At 41.3% G+C, this 17,953-nt stretch overlaps 1 long non-coding RNA gene and 1 other non-coding gene across 3 annotated transcripts in view; both read left to right on the plus strand.

The window, feature by feature from the left end:
- Window positions 1–7,192: 7,192 nt before the first annotated feature.
- Window positions 7,193–7,299, plus strand: LOC118488628. The gene has a single exon (XR_004885172.1). It is a non-coding gene; the product is annotated as a small nucleolar RNA R71 (small nucleolar RNA).
- A 10,454-nt stretch (window positions 7,300–17,753) lies between these two features.
- The window catches only part of LOC110915303, a 116,592-nt gene continuing 116,392 nt past the window's right edge, over window positions 17,754–17,953 (plus strand). For both annotated transcript variants that reach the window (XR_004884911.1, XR_004884912.1), the window contains exon 1: window positions 17,754–17,853. This is a non-coding gene — a long non-coding RNA (uncharacterized LOC110915303). The remainder of the gene's footprint in view (window positions 17,854–17,953) is intronic.

Consider the following 17,953-nt stretch of genomic DNA (forward strand, 5'->3'; position numbering starts at 1 on the left):
TTAAAAGGTTATTTCTGGACAGCAGCTCAAGCTGCATTTTTACTGCAGAAAAAGTGGGTTATTTTCGGAGTCACAACTTAAAACCTGAGTAAAATCAACTCATGAAATTTTTACAGTAGATAGACACCATTGTCAGGACGACCCTCCGACTGGAATTTCATCAAACGGACTTACAGTTGATTTTTAGTGAATATTTCCGTAAACTGCGATCAGAAGGTAACAAATCTGATTGCAGTCGAGAAAATGATTTTCTATAAAATATGGGTAACGAATTGGACTTTGATATTTTTACACAATAAACTTTGGAACATGTGTGACATTCTTTTAAAATTTGGTAATTTTTAGAAAAGGTTAACTATTTTATAAAAATCCTCGAAAACAGTCTGGTTTTGAGTAATAAAGCTGAAATAAAGTAAGTAACGTTTTGTTTGTCGATATGTCGGTTTGATGATTGAAAATGAACTATTGGATATATATAAAAGAAAATGATATGCTATTTAAGCATGGACACCTCTATTTACAGAGGAGACTCTGCCGAAATTTTCCGAGAATCCGAACACTTAGTAAAACATTCGAGAAAATAAATACGAAATAGTTGTCTAACTATTTTTCTAATAAAGTTAAAATAATTATTATTATTTTAACAACATAATGCCAATGTAACGTAACTCAAAACACTAAACTCTAAGTCAAGGCACGGCCCGTCCGTCTAATAGACGTTAGACCATTGTAGGTAGTCGTGTTTGCTGAGGAGATTTGGGTTACGAGTACCGAAGACGCAATACTGTGAGTTCATGTCCCCCTTTTCTCTTAACCGTTTTCGGTTTTATACTTCGGGGGTGAAATACATGTTACAATTATTACAGACATTTACAGACTTTTACAGACATTTACAGACATTTACAGACTTTTACAGACATTTACAGACTTTTACAGACATTTACAGACATTTACAGACATTTACAGACATTTTTATACATGGTATGATTAGCTAAGGAACTTACTGTTAGATCACGTGAATGGATAGGCTATTATCGTAAGACCATTAATCCTTGTATAAGGACCGAGAGGCATGAGTGATAGATCTATTGGGTGTTGCGAGCCCCACACATGGGCCAGCGTGTGGCTGCATGTGGTGACTATGTCGTTCCGCCGGAAGGACCGGTATGAAGTACGCGTTACAGGTTTGAGTGCTTCCTAGGCCATATCACTTATTAATGTATTAGCTACACATTAATTGATCTGTTTTTCCTTATTGCTACATACCAAGGACATACATTTATACAGACATATTTCATAATCTATACAGACACACATTAACGATTTATACAGACTCACATACACATGAACTCGCTCAACTTTTGTTGATGTTTTCCAAACTACATGTATTTCAGGAAATTAAGTATGGATCTGGCGGGCGTTGGAATTTGAAGTCATGAAGTATAAAGATGTCATCCATGGTTTTTGGGTTTGGCCAGTGTGTCTTAATCCTGGACGAGACACGTCTTCCAAACTTGGATTACAACTATTATCTTTGACGAGTCCTTAGCAAACTTTTACACAATTCATCTGGTTTGTAAAACTTAAATTTTGAAGTCTACGTTTTAGACAATGTTGTTATGTTTTATACTCATTTATGGATGACAAATCTTTGGTATTATCATTTAGATTGTTTGATATGGTTGAATGCAATGATAACAAGTAAGTCACCCCATAATCACGCTTCCGCAAAAGTCAGGGTGTGACAGCTTGGTATCAGAGCTTCGATCGTAGCGAACTAGGATTCATTCTCGAGTCTAGACTACGATCAATAGGGCTCTCACGAAAACGCTTTTACAAACATGTTTTCATTGCATACACAAAACGCCCAGATCCAGGGAACAAACATTTTTACAAACAAAAGGCACAAATACACATTCCAAAATATATGTTTATAATTCAGTCTTAGAGACTGAGGGATTCAATCTTAGAGATTGAGGGAGGTTCAGCCTTAGAGGCTGGGGAGGTTCAGTCTTAGAGACCGAGGGGTTCAATCTTAGAGATTGAGGAGGTTCAGTCTTAGAGACTGGGGAAAAATTTAGTCTTAGAGACTGGGAGGTTGGTCTTAGAGACCAGGGATTAAGTCTTAGAGACTGGGAGGTTGGTCTTAGAGACCAGGGATTTAGTCCTAGAGACTGGGGAAGTTGGTCTTAGAGACCAGGGAGTTGGTCTTAGAGACCAGGGAGTTGGTCTTAGAGACCAGGGAGTTAGTCTAAGAGACTAGGGAGTTCGGTCTAAGAGACTGGGTGAGATAGTCTAGGGAAGACTAGGATGATTACTTGCTTACATTGTTATCGCATGCATGCTTAGTTGCTGATTTTTGATAAATGTGCATATGTGGAACCTGTTTGCATACGCTAACTGATAGTGATTACTATGGAAATCGCCGCCTAGATTACCTACGGTGGGTCGTAGATAATCCATAAGGGTACGTTGGTCCGCCATTGGAGGTGGATTACCCGAAACCTTCTCTTGGTTTTTGGCTTTTAACCTTTTTCTGAGAAAGCGTTCGGGTTCTTCTAGTGGTTCTTTTATGTCTTTATTGGAACTGGAGCTCATACACTACGTGAGGGTGGCGTCGGGTTCCAAGTCCTGCAATAAAAACAAAAAAGAATGTTGGTCAGAAGGTTCACCACGGCCCCGTGTTGAGCGAACACGGCCCGTGGTCGGAATTTCAGTGATTGTTTTCCAGATCCCAGTTACTGGAAGTTGGACACGGCCCCGTGTTGCACCGGCACGGCCCCGTGGTCAGCCTTCTGTAACTTGGAAAACAAAAACTGCCAGTGACGATGCTGAACACGGCCCGTGTCCGACCAGGCATGGCCCCGTGTCCGACCAGGCACGGCCCCGTGTTGAGCTCTGCAGAAGCTGAAAATCTAAGAAAAAAAAATCCTAAAAAATTAAAGAAAAATAAAAATATGATTAGGCCATTGATTCCTAACTTTCTTAAAATCCTTGTGTCCCCGGCAACGGCGCCAAAAACTTGATGTGTGTTGGTGTGTTATATAGTTTTGATATATATTTAAGCCCCTTTTTACACTTTTAGCCAAGTTTTAAATTTATAAAACACGATATTTACTAACACTAAACACACATATGGGCAAGTGCACCCATCGTGGACGTAGTATAGTGTTGGTAAGATACCGAGGTCGTCCAAGGACACAAGAGCTTTTAATACCGGTTTATCCTCAACGTCTAACCAAATCAAAAAGTGAGAAAAATGTTTTAAACTAAGAAAAATAAAAACTAACTAAATGCTGAAAAATAAAATAAAATAAAAACAGATAGACAAGATGAATCACTTGGATCCGACACGTGTGTTAGTATAACCTTTGATTATTTTCGCACTTTTGCACTTGTTTAAGAGATTATCTTAGTTATTGTAGTAGGCCCCTCTTTTGAAGGCGACGTTACCCTCAACCCAGTAGTTTGAGTCAGCAAGGATACAATCCTAAAGGGTCGGATTATTGAAAGATAATGAATTAAGTTATTAATGCAAATTGTGGTAGGCCCCGCTTTCGGCGGTGACGTTACCCTCGGCTAAGTAGTCTGAGTCAGCAGGGATACAGTCCTAAATAGCCGGGTTATAGTATTAATAGTAGTTAACTTATGAGGGGGTCAAAGAGTTTGGATCCCCGCCATCCAATACCTATGGGCATTGAAGGAGATCCTACTAAATTTGACCCAGGTCCCAAGCAGGACCTCTAAACGCTGAACAAGGGCAAGACCCTTACCAAACCGTTCCCTTAACCCCCGACCAGGTAGCCAACATACCTCCATATAGACCGTGGAGATATGAATGGTGAAAATCTTTTATTTTATATAGACAGTAAAATAACGCCAAGACACCACGGACAAACGATAAGGAAAGATCACCTTCAACATAAGTAACTAGTTATTAAAGTCATTTATACAAAACCAAATAAAAAGTGCAAAAGATTAAAAATAAAAAGTATTATACTAAACACTTGTCTTCACCAAGTGATGTAAGAGACTTAGGCAAACATGGCCTTGATTGTCAAGAACTCTTACGATCAATCTTGGATCCCGAGACGACTCACACACTCTACGATGGACAATGGATGATGGTGGTGGATGATGGTGTTATGGTGGTGGTGGGTGGTGGATGAAGTGTGAGAGGACTTTTGGGGTGAAGGGTTAGGCTTGGGTTAAAGGTGGGTGGTTGGGTTAGTGGTTAGTAAAAAGGGCGAAAAATCGTAAAAAGCGTCGGTTTTCGTAAAATACCTTGTCTTTAGCGACTTTTTATTTTGAAGTATTTCTCCAAACAAGCTTTTATATAGCTTTTGTTTGTTTTTGACTTCATCATTGTTTTTTTTTTCATCACATAAAAAGGCGAGTTCACGAAGAACCGAGCTTGTTACTAAAATAAAGGGTGAAAAATAAAAATGGTTTTTGGTGGGTAAAAAGGGTTTTGGGGTAATGAAATGAAAGGTTTAGGCTCAAAGGGGCTATCTAGGGGGATTTTGGGTAGGTGATAAAAAAAATGAAAAATAATGGTTTTGAAAGAAAAATGGTTAGTCCTAATGCCTCCATCATTTACTTACTTGGGTTTAAGTTGGTAAGGACCGGGAATGTATTGTTGTGGCAAGTTCTAGATTTGTAAGAACCAAGCGGCTATTCACACAAGAAACGAAAAATGAGCATTTAGTCTAAATATGTATATTTTTATGCTCAATAAAGGCTCAAAACTCACTTTTGTGGGAATGGGTTTTTAATGTGATCAAGTATATATAATCGAATTTTTAACTAGACTTGTTATGCCGTTTCATAATTTTCTTATGTTGGTTCTTTGTTATCACGACGCTATCGGTTGTAAACTTGTAAAAATATAACCTTTTTAGAACTTGTTATTCCCAACTTAAACTAAGACAAGTAAATAAAAAAAATGAAAAAGTTTTTGAAAAAATTTGGGGTGTTTAGCGGTTCCAATAGAGTTTTGTGTAAGGCTTGTGTTTAGGATTTGCAAAATTCAAGGTTTTAGCATCCCCCCCACACTTAAATTACACATTGTCCTCAATGTGTCCAAAAATAAGGTTTTTGGTCGATTAGGATGTGTAAAAGTGGTTTAAAAAGCAAAGATTTTTGTTACTGGCATCCTGGACACGGCCCCGTGGTGACCGGGCACGGCCCCGTGGTCAAGTGCCAGTAACAAAAATTAGAGAATTGAAACAGAAGCCTGGACACGGGGGCGTGTCCGCTGAACACGGCCCGTGTCCAGTTACCTGAACTGGGTGTTTTTCTGCAGGGGGCTCAGCACGGGGCCGTGTTGGTTGGGCACGGCCCGTGTTGAGCCTTCTGTGATGGAGATTTGTGCCGGGTTGCTCTGTTCTTCGTGCATGGTTCCATTTCTCTCGTTCCCTTTTTCATCCATTACCACCATGAGTGTGTTTTATTCTGCAAAATAAGACTAAAAGATTAAACTAAACTAAGGATAGTTCCGCGGAATGCCTCCGTGGTGCGCCACGTTTATAAGGGTCCTTGGCTAGACCCGATTCGAGGTTATATATTTTCTGAGTGGGATGCTTGGCGTCCCATGTTACACCGTCGGAGAGCAGCATCCAAGCTCGAATCAATAACCTTCATGTAATTGACCGGGTCGTCATCTTCTATTCTCTTCCCAACTCCGAATTTCACTTCATCATCCCCATACCTCAAGGTTAGTGTCCCGTCATTCATATCCACCACTGCTTGCGCTGTGGCAAGGAAGGGTCTCCCTAGTATAAGGGGGACCTCGGTGTCTTCCTCCATATCGAGTATGACAAAGTCAGCTGGATAAACGAATCTGCTTTCCTTTACCAAGACATTCTCGATGACACCTTGTGGGAATTTGACGGATCGATCAGCGAGTTGTATGCTCATTTTTGTAGGGCTCGTGGTTCCCAAGCCGAGCCTTTTGAACATTGACGAGGGCATGAGGTTAATGCTAGCTCCTAGGTCGGCTAAGGCATTGCGAATGGGCGATTCCCCTATTGAGCATGGAATCGTGAAGCTTCCGGGATCGATTTTCTTTTGGGGAAGTTTATTGAGCACGAGGGCAGAGCATTCTTCGCCTAAATTAACTAATTGCAAATTTTCAATTTTTCTCTTATGCGTAAGGAAGTCCCTCATGAATTTAGAGTATTTGGGCATTTGGGTTAGGACTTCGATAAAAGGAATATTGACGTGCAATTGTTTTAACAGACTTTCGAATTTTGCGAATTGCTCATTTGTCTTTTGACGAATTAACCTACCGGGGTACGGAACTCGAGGAGCCTTGGTCGGCTCTGGTGATGGAGGAGAGTTCTTCTCCTGCAGAGGTGTCGGTACTGTTTCTTCCGTTGGCGGTGGCACTTCTGCAGGCCCTACGGTGCGGTTTCGTAGTGTGATGAGGTGAACTTGCGCCTTTGGGTTTGTTTCGGTATTGCTAGGTAATGCGCCTTGCGGTCTCTCGGAAAAATTTTGAGCTATTTGATTTAATTGTTTTTCTATGTTTTGAATGCTAGCTTTTTGATTTCTAAAATTAGATTCTAATTGTAGAAATCTTTCCGAGTTTTTCTTATCAGTGTCAGAGACGAGGCGAGATATAGTATCTTCGAGCCTTTCTCGTCCACCTTGTTGTTGAGTGAAATTTTGTGACTCATTTCTTGGTTGCTGAAAGTTTGTTCGTTGGGTTTGTTGGTTACTACTATTGCCGGGTTCCCTCCAACCAAGGTTTGGGTGGTTTCGCCATCCTTGGTTGTAAGTTCCCGTTGGAGGACCCGACGGCCTAGGTCTATTATCAATGTAGTTTACCATTTCTTGTTGATCGTCTGTTTCTTTCATGCAACTCCAATTTTCATGTGACCCACCACACCCTTCACAAGCCATAACCGAGACTGTTTTTGTCATTTCCAATTTTTTTATCTTTGAAGAAAGAGCCTCGATTTGGGCTTGTAAAGAGGTGCTTTCATCGACCTTATGGGCGCCCGGGGCGATAGATTTATTTCCCCGGGGGGTGTGCCATTGAAAATTGGTTTGAGCAATTTCCTCAATTTGACTATATATTTCGTGTGGGCGTCGATTACCTAAAAGTCCCCCGGAGCTAGAATCAAGTGTCTGCCTAGTGTCTGGCAACAATCCATTATAGAAAGTGGATACTTGTTGCCATATTGCGAGGCCGTGATGGGGACACTTGCGTAATAGCTCCTTGAACCTTTCCCAAGTTTCATATAAGGATTCCCCGTCCTCTTGTGAATATGTATTAATTTCAGCCATTAACTTAGCAGTTTTAGAAGGAGGGAAATACTTATATAGAAATTTTTGGGCTAGTTCATCCCAGGTGTTTACCGATCCAGCTGGGAGGGTGTTGAGCCAAGCTTTCGCTCGGTCTTTTAGTGAGAAGGGAAACATACGGAGGTGGATGGCGTCGTTTGATGCTCCATTGATCCGAAAGGTATCACATTTCCAAGAAATTAGTTATATGTAGATGGGGATCCTCGTGCGCAAGCCCATGGAAGGTTGCGGAGTTTTGGAGCATTTGTATCAAATGTGGCCGAAGTTCGAAGTTATTGGCTTCGACATTCGGAGCATTGATAGCGGCGCCTAGATTACCTACGGTGGGTCGTAGATAATCCATAAGGGTACGTTGGTCCGCCATTGGAGGTGGATTACCCGAAACCTTCTCTTGGTTTTTGGCTTTTAACCTTTTTTCTGAGAAAGCGTTCGGGTTCTTCTAGTGGTTCTTTTATGTCTTTATTGGAACTGGAGCTCATACACTACGTGAGGGTGGCGTCGGGTTCCAAGTCCTGCAATAAAAACAAAAAAGAATGTTGGTCAGAAGGTTCACCACGGCCCCGTGTTGAGCGAACACGGCCCGTGGTCGGAATTTCAGTGATTGTTTTCCAGATCCCAGTTACTGGAAGTTGGACACGGCCCCGTGTTGCACCGGCACGGCCCCGTGGTTAGCCTTCTGTAACTTGGAAAACAAAAACTGCCAGTGACGATGCTGAACACGGCCCGTGTCCGACCAGGCATGGCCCCGTGTCCGACCAGGCACGGCCCCGTGTTGAGCTCTGCAGAAGCTGAAAATCTAAGAAAAAAAAAATCCTAAAAAATTAAAGAAAAATAAAAATATGATTAGGCCGTTGATTCCTAGCTTTCTTAAAATCCTTGTGTCCCCGGCAACGGCGCCAAAAACTTGATGTGTGTTGGTGTGTTATATAGTTTTGATATATATTTAAGCCCCTTTTTACACTTTTAGCCAAGTTTTAAATTTATAAAACACGATATTTACTAACACTAAACACACATATGGGCAAGTGCACCCATCGTGGACGTAGTATAGTGTTGGTAAGATACCGAGGTCGTCCAAGGACACAAGAGCTTTTAATACCGGTTTATCCTCAACGTCTAACCAAATCAAAAAGTGAGAAAAATGTTTTAAACTAAGAAAAATAAAAACTAACTAAATGCTGAAAAATAAAATAAAATAAAAACAGATAGACAAGATGAATCACTTGGATCCGACACGTGTGTTAGTATAACCTTTGATTATTTTCGCACTTTTGCACTTGTTTAAGAGATTATCTTAGTTATTGTAGTAGGCCCCTCTTTTGAAGGCGACGTTACCCTCAACCCAGTAGTTTGAGTCAGCAAGGATACAATCCTAAAGGGTCGGATTATTGAAAGATAATGAATTAAGTTATTAATGCAAATTGTGGTAGGCCCCGCTTTCGGCGGTGACGTTACCCTCGGCTAAGTAGTCTGAGTCAGCAGGGATACAGTCCTAAATAGCCGGGTTATAGTATTAATAGTAGTTAACTTATGAGGGGGTCAAAGAGTTTGGATCCCCGCCATCCAATACCTATGGGCATTGAAGGAGATCCTACTAAATTTGACCCAGGTCCCAAGCAGGACCTCTAAACGCTGAACAAGGGCAAGACCCTTACCAAACCGTTCCCTTAACCCCCGACCAGGTAGCCAACATACCTCCATATAGACCGTGGAGATATGAATGGTGAAAATCTTTTATTTTATATAGACAGTAAAATAACGCCAAGACACCACGGACAAACGATAAGGAAAGATCACCTTCAACATAAGTAACTAGTTATTAAAGTCATTTATACAAAACCAAATAAAAAGTGCAAAAGATTAAAAATAAAAAGTATTATACTAAACACTTGTCTTCACCAAGTGATATAAGAGACTTAGGCAAACATGGCCTTGATTATCAAGAACTCTTACGATCAATCTTGGATCCCGAGACGACTCACACACTCTACGATGGACAATGGATGATGGTGGTGGATGATGGTGTTATGGTGGTGGTCGGTGGTGGATGAAGTGTGAGAGAGGTGGTGTGCCAAGGGATGAAATGGAATGAAGCCAAGCACCCCTATTTATAGGCTGAACAGAAGGCTGGGCACGGCCCCGTGTCCGCTGGACACGCCCCCGTGCCCGTCTGACATTCTCTCTCTTCATTAATTGTAATTCGCAATTACAATTAATGCGCCTGCTGTACTTTCACCACGCCCCCCGTGTCCGCTGGACACGGCCCCGTGGTGGGCAATGGAAGCTTCTACTGGTTTGTCTTTTCTGCTGCTTCCTGGGCATGCCCCCGTGTTCGCTGGACACGGGGCGTGTTCAGTCTCTGTTTTCTCTTCTTTGCCTTGGGAGGTTCCGTTGAGGATCCGGGCAGTCTACTTTTGTTCCTTTTCTTGTATTTATGCTAGAATTAGTTGTCTTTTTGCTTCTTTTGTGATTTTGAGCTCATTTCATCCTGAAAATACAAAAGGAAGACAAAAACACTCTTTTTCCAACATTAGTACTTAAAAAGGGTTAGTTTTATGCCTTAATTGATGTGTTTTATATGTTGCATTTTACACACATCACATACTATGACTACCATGCACCGAAAAGCGGGTTGTCAAACATTGATGACCCTATGGCCGCCGCCACAAATAATGAGACTGCACTTGCGCCGGAGATATTTACGTCAGACACTGAGAGTGACCCTGACATGTTGACCAAGAACGAGGACGACTGCCAACCATCCGCGCTGCCAGACTCTGGTGATGAATTACCCTTGCAGATGGCTTCCTTGACAAGAAACTTCCTGTCATCCTTGTTTCGGTCCACGATTACCTCATCATTCGGACACTTCGATGACGCGCACATCGTGGCTCCGATTCTCGACGCCGTACCTCTTGGACAAGTTGTTTGATGACGACGTTAATTTTCTTATTGATGATCCTTCCGTTGATACCCAGGATGATGGAAAGTTAGATGAGGACGTTGTTACTAACTCTACGTTTTGAGATCCCTATTATCAAACTATCCTCTGATTCTAGTATACACTCGATTTCAGACTCCTTTGAGTCTGCGACATTTACGACTTTACCAACAGGCAGATTACCGCTTTTTGCTCCCGACATGGACGACGACGCCGCTTTGACTACTGCACTAACACTTGCTCAAGATCACATACCCTCACACTCCCCAGGACCTGCCCCAGAGGCAGCTCCAGTTCCTTGCGGGCCAGCTTGATGTTGCACCTGCTGGTCCTGCACCCTTGCTTGATTATGACCCTGTTTCCTTTTGGTTTACTAGACATTGCACCTCTTACCAGACCCAGTACCCGCACCTATTGAATCTCCTTTTGTTGAGACATTTCTACCGCACCTGCACCCGCTGATGTTGCATCTATGAAGACCGACGTCCATTGCACCGACATGCCTACCGCTCTCTTTCAAGACATACCCGCACCCCGGGAAGGCGCTCCAGGTCAGCACCCGCATAACGATTCTTCAGCTACGGCAACATTTTTCCTAAACTTAACAAGACGCACCGTTTGCTACATTCACCTCTACAACGCTGGACAAGTCATTTCGATGGATCCCTATGCTACACTATGTTGATTTTAGACCCTTGTCATCCCTCACATTATGGATGCTACACACGGGATGAGTACACCTGTCACATGAGCTACAGTTTGAGGATATGATTCGCAGAGTGTTGGAGCTTGAGCTGACACCACATTTGGTAACTTCAAATGCAAAAACATTGCATAATTGAAAACATGATTTAAGTATTTACATCACAAAACAGCATATTGCCTGAAAAGTTTATGTAAGACACCACGCCCTCCACCCTGTCTATTGCCAGTATACATTTAACCTCCACATATATCAAGGTTCCTTTCGCGCTCTCGACCGTTGCTATCACACCGTTCCCAGGATTCTGATACTCATTTCTTTACTATCGAGCAGCAGAGCAGACAATTACTTCGACATGTACACAAGCCCGAGGAGGAAGTCCACGCGCGTTAACAGTTTACTTTCTTTTCCTCCTCTTCCTCAGTCACCAGTATAGTTGGTTTCTGGATTTATGCCGATTGCATTACACTTTGGTAAAGACACCAACAATAAGCCGGGATTGCGAAGACTTTTGAAGACTACTTCTGACTACGTAATTTTGATACACTAATATACGTGTTGGACAAGGGTAGGGTGACCCTGTGTCCTTCCTGATGTGATACATTATGTAAGACACAGTGATTATGGCCGGAGGATAACGAAAGCCCAATCATCTTTAAACATGCGACAATACTTATGACTAATAACTAATGAATAACTCGGTCGCTGTATTCCCACTAAGCACGCTGTTGATCAGCATATTTGTGCTACAACTATAATGCTACATGTTTACTTGTTACGTTCCTATTTACAAGTTGTGCAATAATTGTGATGATACGTGATTGAATGTTACAACGACTGCGGATATACATATATGTAATATACCTGAGAGGTCCTATTCGTTAAAAAGAGACTTGTGTACTCGTGTCCTTAACAAGACCTAACCTAACCAACATTCTTCTAGGAAGATGTCGACTCCAGGGAACACCGATACCAACAACCCTCTGCCGACTACAGAGACGGAATTTCAAGAACGCCTCATACAGATCATCGCACAGTACGAGGCCCTTCGCTCTGAACGCAGCGGAGGTACCTCGGGAAATAATCCAGCCAACGGCTGTACCTACAAGCAGTTCTTAGGCTGCCAGCCCCTACATTTCGACGGCACTGGGGGTGCCGTAGCTTTCGTGCGCTGGGTTGAGAAAACGGTGTTTTGCGTGCGAGCAAATGCGCCCCAGAGCACCAGGTCACGTACATTTCCGGACTGTTCCAAGATGGGGCTCTGTCATGGTGGAAACTCCAGGTTCAGACGATGGGCGAGACTACTGCGTATGCTTTATCATGGGACGAGCTGAAAGAGCTAATACATAAAAAGTACTGTTCGAGAACAGAAAGCCAGAAGGTGGAAACTGAGTTCTGGAACTTGAAGATGGAAGGTCCAAAAATAGCTGAGTATGTGGAGAAGTTCCAAGTTCTGTCGCGTATCGTTCCTTACATGGTAGACCCAGAGTTTAAGAAGATTGAGCGTTTCATTTGGGGATTGGCACCCCAAATCATGAGCATGGTGACGACATCGAAGCCTACAACGATCGCTGAAGCCATTAATCTAAGTGTGGCCTTGACTGAAGAGGCAATCAGGATGAACAAATTTTCAACCTCTAAGGAGAAGAAGGAGACTCATGTAGAGTCATCTGGAGACAACAAGAGGAAGTTCGCAAACTTCAAGCAGAGTACTCAGACGAATAGCAACAACAAGGTCAAAAAGAGAAAAGAGTACATGGGTAAACTACCTAAATGCGACAGGTGCCGACGTCATCATACCGGGCGATGTAAAAATGGGAAGTGTGACAACTGTGGCAAAGTGGGACACAACAGGGAAACGTGTTGGAGTGAGACGAAGCGTGGAAAGAAAGGAAAGGGGAAAGATAAAGGATGTTATACCTGCGGGGATATGAGGCACTTTAGGAAAGATTGCCCAAGGGAGATTAAGCAAAATCATGGGAAAGATGTCTAACACCGGAGCCAGAGAAGCACGCCAGGAATCCAAGCATGGATATCGGTACGTCCCATACTACTCAATGTTATGCATCTTTATTGCCAAATACTGTTGCAAATTCTACGATTCGCACCTCTAAGAGTTCGAGAGTATAATTGGTTTAAGCAGCGAGTAAGTAGATATTCCAATACCCATTAGAACTAGCTTAGGGGAAGCTAGTGGAAGCCAACACAGTAACTGGAATCGGCAAGATAGAACACGGGAAGCGTAAGATTACACTTGATCTACTGCCAATGAATTGGGAGACTTCAACAAGGTAGTTGGAGGGATTGGTTGACAAATGATCAATAGGAGATTGATATCCGCACCATGATGGCGAACGAAGAAGTGATCTTGACTCATGAAGCAGGATACGCCTCTGCAAATTACAAATCGCTTGAAGGCACAAAGAATGTTACGAAAAGGATGGGTTGTTTTATGGCTCATGTCGGGGACAAGGGAGCCGAAGAACTAAAACTCGAAGATGTCCCTGTGATAAAAGAATATCCTGAAGCCATCCCCGAAAACTTGCCAGAATTATCTACTCAGTGACAAGTCGAATTTTGCATCGATTTGATTTCCAGGCGCCGCGCTTGCAGCCAATACACCTTGGCAATTTACACCTTCAGACATGCAAGGATCGACAGTGTAGCTTCAGTAGCTGGTAGAGAAGGAAGATAACAGACCAAGTTTCCCATTTTGGGTAACCCCAGCTCTGCTCATCAAGAAGAAGGATGTGACTTTCAAATGAGCATCAATTACTAGGAGCCGAACGAGCTAACCCACGAGAGTCGGTGACTCTCGCTAAGGATTAACGAATTACGTATTTAACTAACTGTGAGGATCCAACTACTATTACATGACTAATTGACGATCGAGTGTCGTTAGCGATGAATTCAGGAAGAAGGTATACTGGGGAAATCGTGGGACGATAACTTGTCTTTAGACGCACACAAGATGGTGTTTCCTACACAATGCTCAAAACCGAGTTACACAGAATATGAAACCTTGAGGATCTAGAAAACATATGATTAGGACCCTTGGGAACCCAGGTCCAAACTTGTAAAGGTTATTACTTAGACACCATATCTGTTAACTCAATCGAACACTATTAACCTGACATATATGCCATTTCAGTTAACAGAATAGAAAGTACTTGAAAATTCTTTCGTTTAAATCTTCATTTTTGCTTCTAGCCGAGTAGATGTTTGCATCTCTACTCCCCTTAAAGTAGTTGTATCGCTTTGATTTTCTTCGCTGAGAGCGAACACACATTTGCTTCGATACTTGGTCATTACCTCATACTCATTGTGTCATTATTTGAAAACTCACATATTACGCATGCACCTTTTGCTACCCGTGCGGTTTCATTTCGAACGCTTCATTGAAATTCGAATATTATGTTGCTAAATCTAACTACTGGTTTGTGATTCGAATGGCCTACATTATTGTAACGGTTGACTCTTTGCTATCAGGTCAACACACCTTCTCGAAAACTTCTTTTGTTTCATGATACATTCATGGTTTATTTTTGTAACCATGTTGGGATTCCCTTGTTGATACATACGTTTATTGTCGGGTTACGCTGAAACTAAGTTCAATTGTTTGAACTTATCCATTTCACACGTTTGATTTGAGACGCAATATGATGTATTGGGAGCATCATATTCAAATATTCTTGCAAAAGTTCTTTCATTACGAGTCGTAGTAGATTCGGTCGGTCTTTGACTCCACTAAATCGTTTGATTGACTTCGACACCTTGAGGTGATATTTTCACAAAATTGAAGCTTGTGCTAATTGGATTACTCACTTCATATACGGATTTAAATTATTTATTTGCTCTAAATCTGTCTCGTTTATCACAATTAAAGCAGTCTCAACACAGTTGTGTGTTAAGGCAATGGTACATGGATTCATTTCATAAACACAATGTACCTCCTAACGATTCTTTCATTGTCTATCGTATACCTTGCGGTACTTATTGCTTCCCACATTCGATCGGAAACAGTGGCTCTTTGATGTTCCGAATTCAACTAAAAACTTTGCAACATTGGGTAAATCAAATCTTCAGGCTTGTTTCGGTTCACTTTCATTTGATTTAAAACACAGTGAACTTGTTCTGTCACCACTATTATTGAATTACGTCATTGCGACACCTTGTGGCGTCATTACAAACTTGTAGCTTGTGCTAATCATAGTCAGTCGTTTCACGCAAAACTACTTATACCTTTGTTTGAACTAAGTCATTTAAACATTCCTGATGCAACTACGAATCAAGACAATGATACACCAGATTCGCTTGCTTTTCGTTCGGTGTATTTTCACAATTCGAGAATGTCAACACACAAATCCTTACCATTTACTTATTCGAAAGTTGACAGATCATTTTCATCTCCAAGTCGTTGATTTTGAGTTCATGTAGCGGATGCTATGGGTTGTTAAAATTCGCATACTATGACCAATCATTTGAGAATCCTATTGGACAAAACTCCTCTTTTGTGGAACCCCTGTAACAGGACCCTCCGATTGGAATTTCGTCAAACGGACTTACGGTTGATTTTTAGTGAATATTTCCGTAAACTGCGATCAGAAGGTAACAAATCTGATTGCAGTCGAGAAAATGATTTTCTATAAAATATGGGTAACGAATTGGACTTTGATATTTTTACACAATAAACTTTGGAACATGTGCGACATTCTGTGAAAATTTGGTAATTTTTAGAAAAGGTTAACTATTTTATAAAAATCCTCGAAAACAGTCTGGTTTTGAGTAATAAAGCTGAAATAAAGTAAGTAACGTTTTGTTTGTCGATATGTCGGTTTGATGATTGAAAATGAACTATTGGATATATATAAAAGAAAATGATACGCTATTTAAGCATGGACACCTCTATTTACAGAGGAGACTCTGCCGAAATTTTCCGAGAATCCGAACACTTAGTAAAACATTCGAGAAAATAAATACGAAATAGTTGTCTAACTATTTTTCTAATAAAGTTAAAATAATAATTATTATTTTAACAACATAATGCCAATGTAACGTAACTCAAAACACTAAACTCTAAGTCAAGGCACGGCCCGTCCGTCTAATAGACGTTAGACCATTGTAGGTAGTCGTGTTTGCTGAGGAGATTTGGGTTACGAGTACCGAAGACGCAATACTGTGAGTTCATGTCCCCCTTTTCTCTTAACCGTTTTCGGTTTTATACTTCAGGGGTGAAATACATGTTACAATTATTACAGACATTTACAGACTTTTACAGACATTTACAGACATTTACAGACTTTTACAGACATTTACAGACTTTTACAGACATTTACAGACATTTACATACATTTTTATACATGGTATGATTAGCTAAGGAACTTACTGTTAGATCACGTGAATGGATAGGCTATTATCGTAAGACCATTAATCCTTGTATAAGGACCGAGAGGCATGAGTGATAGATCTATTGGGTGTTGCGAGCCCCACACATGGGTCAGCGTGTGGTTGCATGTGGTGACTATGTCGTTCCGCCGGAAGGACCGGTATGAAGTACGCGTTACAGGTTTGAGTGCTTCCTAGGCCATATCACTTATTAATGTATTAGCTACACATTAATTGATCTGTTTTTCCTTATTGCTACATACCAAGGACATACATTTATACAGACATATTTCATAATCTATACAGACACACATTAACGATTTATACAGACTCACATACACATGAACTCGCTCAACTTTTGTTGATGTTTTCCAAACTACATGTATTTCAGGAAATTAAGTATGGATCTGGCGGGCGTTGGAATTTGAAGTCATGTTAAGTATAAAGATGTCATCCATGGTTTTTGGGTTTGGCCAGTGTGTCTTAATCCTGGACGAGACACGTCTTCCAAACTTGGATTACAACTATTATCTTTGACGAGTCCTTAGCAAACTTTTACACAATTCATCTGGTTTGTAAAACTTAAATTTTGAAGTCTACGTTTTAGACAATGTTGTTATGTTTTATACTCATTTATGGATGACAAATCTTTGGTATTATCATTTAGATTGTTTGATATGGTTGAATGCAATGATAACAAGTAAGTCACCCCATAATCACGCTTCCGCAAAAGTCAGGGTGTGACAGCTTGGTATCAGAGCTTCGATCGTAGCGAACTAGGATTCATTCTCGAGTCTAGACTACGATCAATAGGGCTCTCACGAAAACGCTTTTACAAACATGTTTTCATTGCATACACAAAACGCCCAGATCCAGGGAACAAACATTTTTACAAACAAAAGGCACAAATACACATTCCAAAATATATGTTTATAATTCAGTCTTAGAGACTGAGGGATTCAATCTTAGAGATTGAGGGAGGTTCAGCCTTAGAGGCTGGGGAGGTTCAGTCTTAGAGACTGAGGGGTTCAATCTTAGAGATTGAGGAGGTTCAGTCTTAGAGACTGGGGGAAAATTTAGTCTTAGAGACTGGGAGGTTGGTCTTAGAGACCAGGGATTAAGTCTTAGAGACTGGGAGGTTGGTCTTAGAGACCAGGGATTTAGTCCTAGAGACTGGGGAAGTTGGTCTTAGAGACCAGGGAGTTGGTCTTAGAGACCAGGGAGTTGGTCTTAGAGACCAGGGAGTTAGTCTAAGAGACTAGGGAGTTCGGTCTAAGAGACTGGGTGAGATAGTCTAGGGAAGACTAGGATGATTACTTGCTTACATTGTTATCGCATGCATGCTTAGTTGCTGATTTTTGATAAATGTGCATATGTGGAACCTGTTTGCATACGCTAACTGATAGTGGTGGATGATGACGAAACAGATGGTTTCTTATCAGAAGTTGATTTCCTTTAATTTAAAGAACCACATCATAGTAGGGAACGATTAGGGTTCCTTGATTATAGCCAGGTTAAAAATTTATAATTTTTGGAAGATAAGTTTGATTTTTGTTTATGTTTACAGTTTAATCAAAGGAGAAAATGGAGAAATATTATGTTTATGTTTACAC

This window comes from Helianthus annuus, chromosome 16, assembly GCF_002127325.2.
Source record: "Helianthus annuus cultivar XRQ/B chromosome 16, HanXRQr2.0-SUNRISE, whole genome shotgun sequence".
Taxonomy (NCBI): domain Eukaryota; kingdom Viridiplantae; phylum Streptophyta; class Magnoliopsida; order Asterales; family Asteraceae; genus Helianthus; species Helianthus annuus.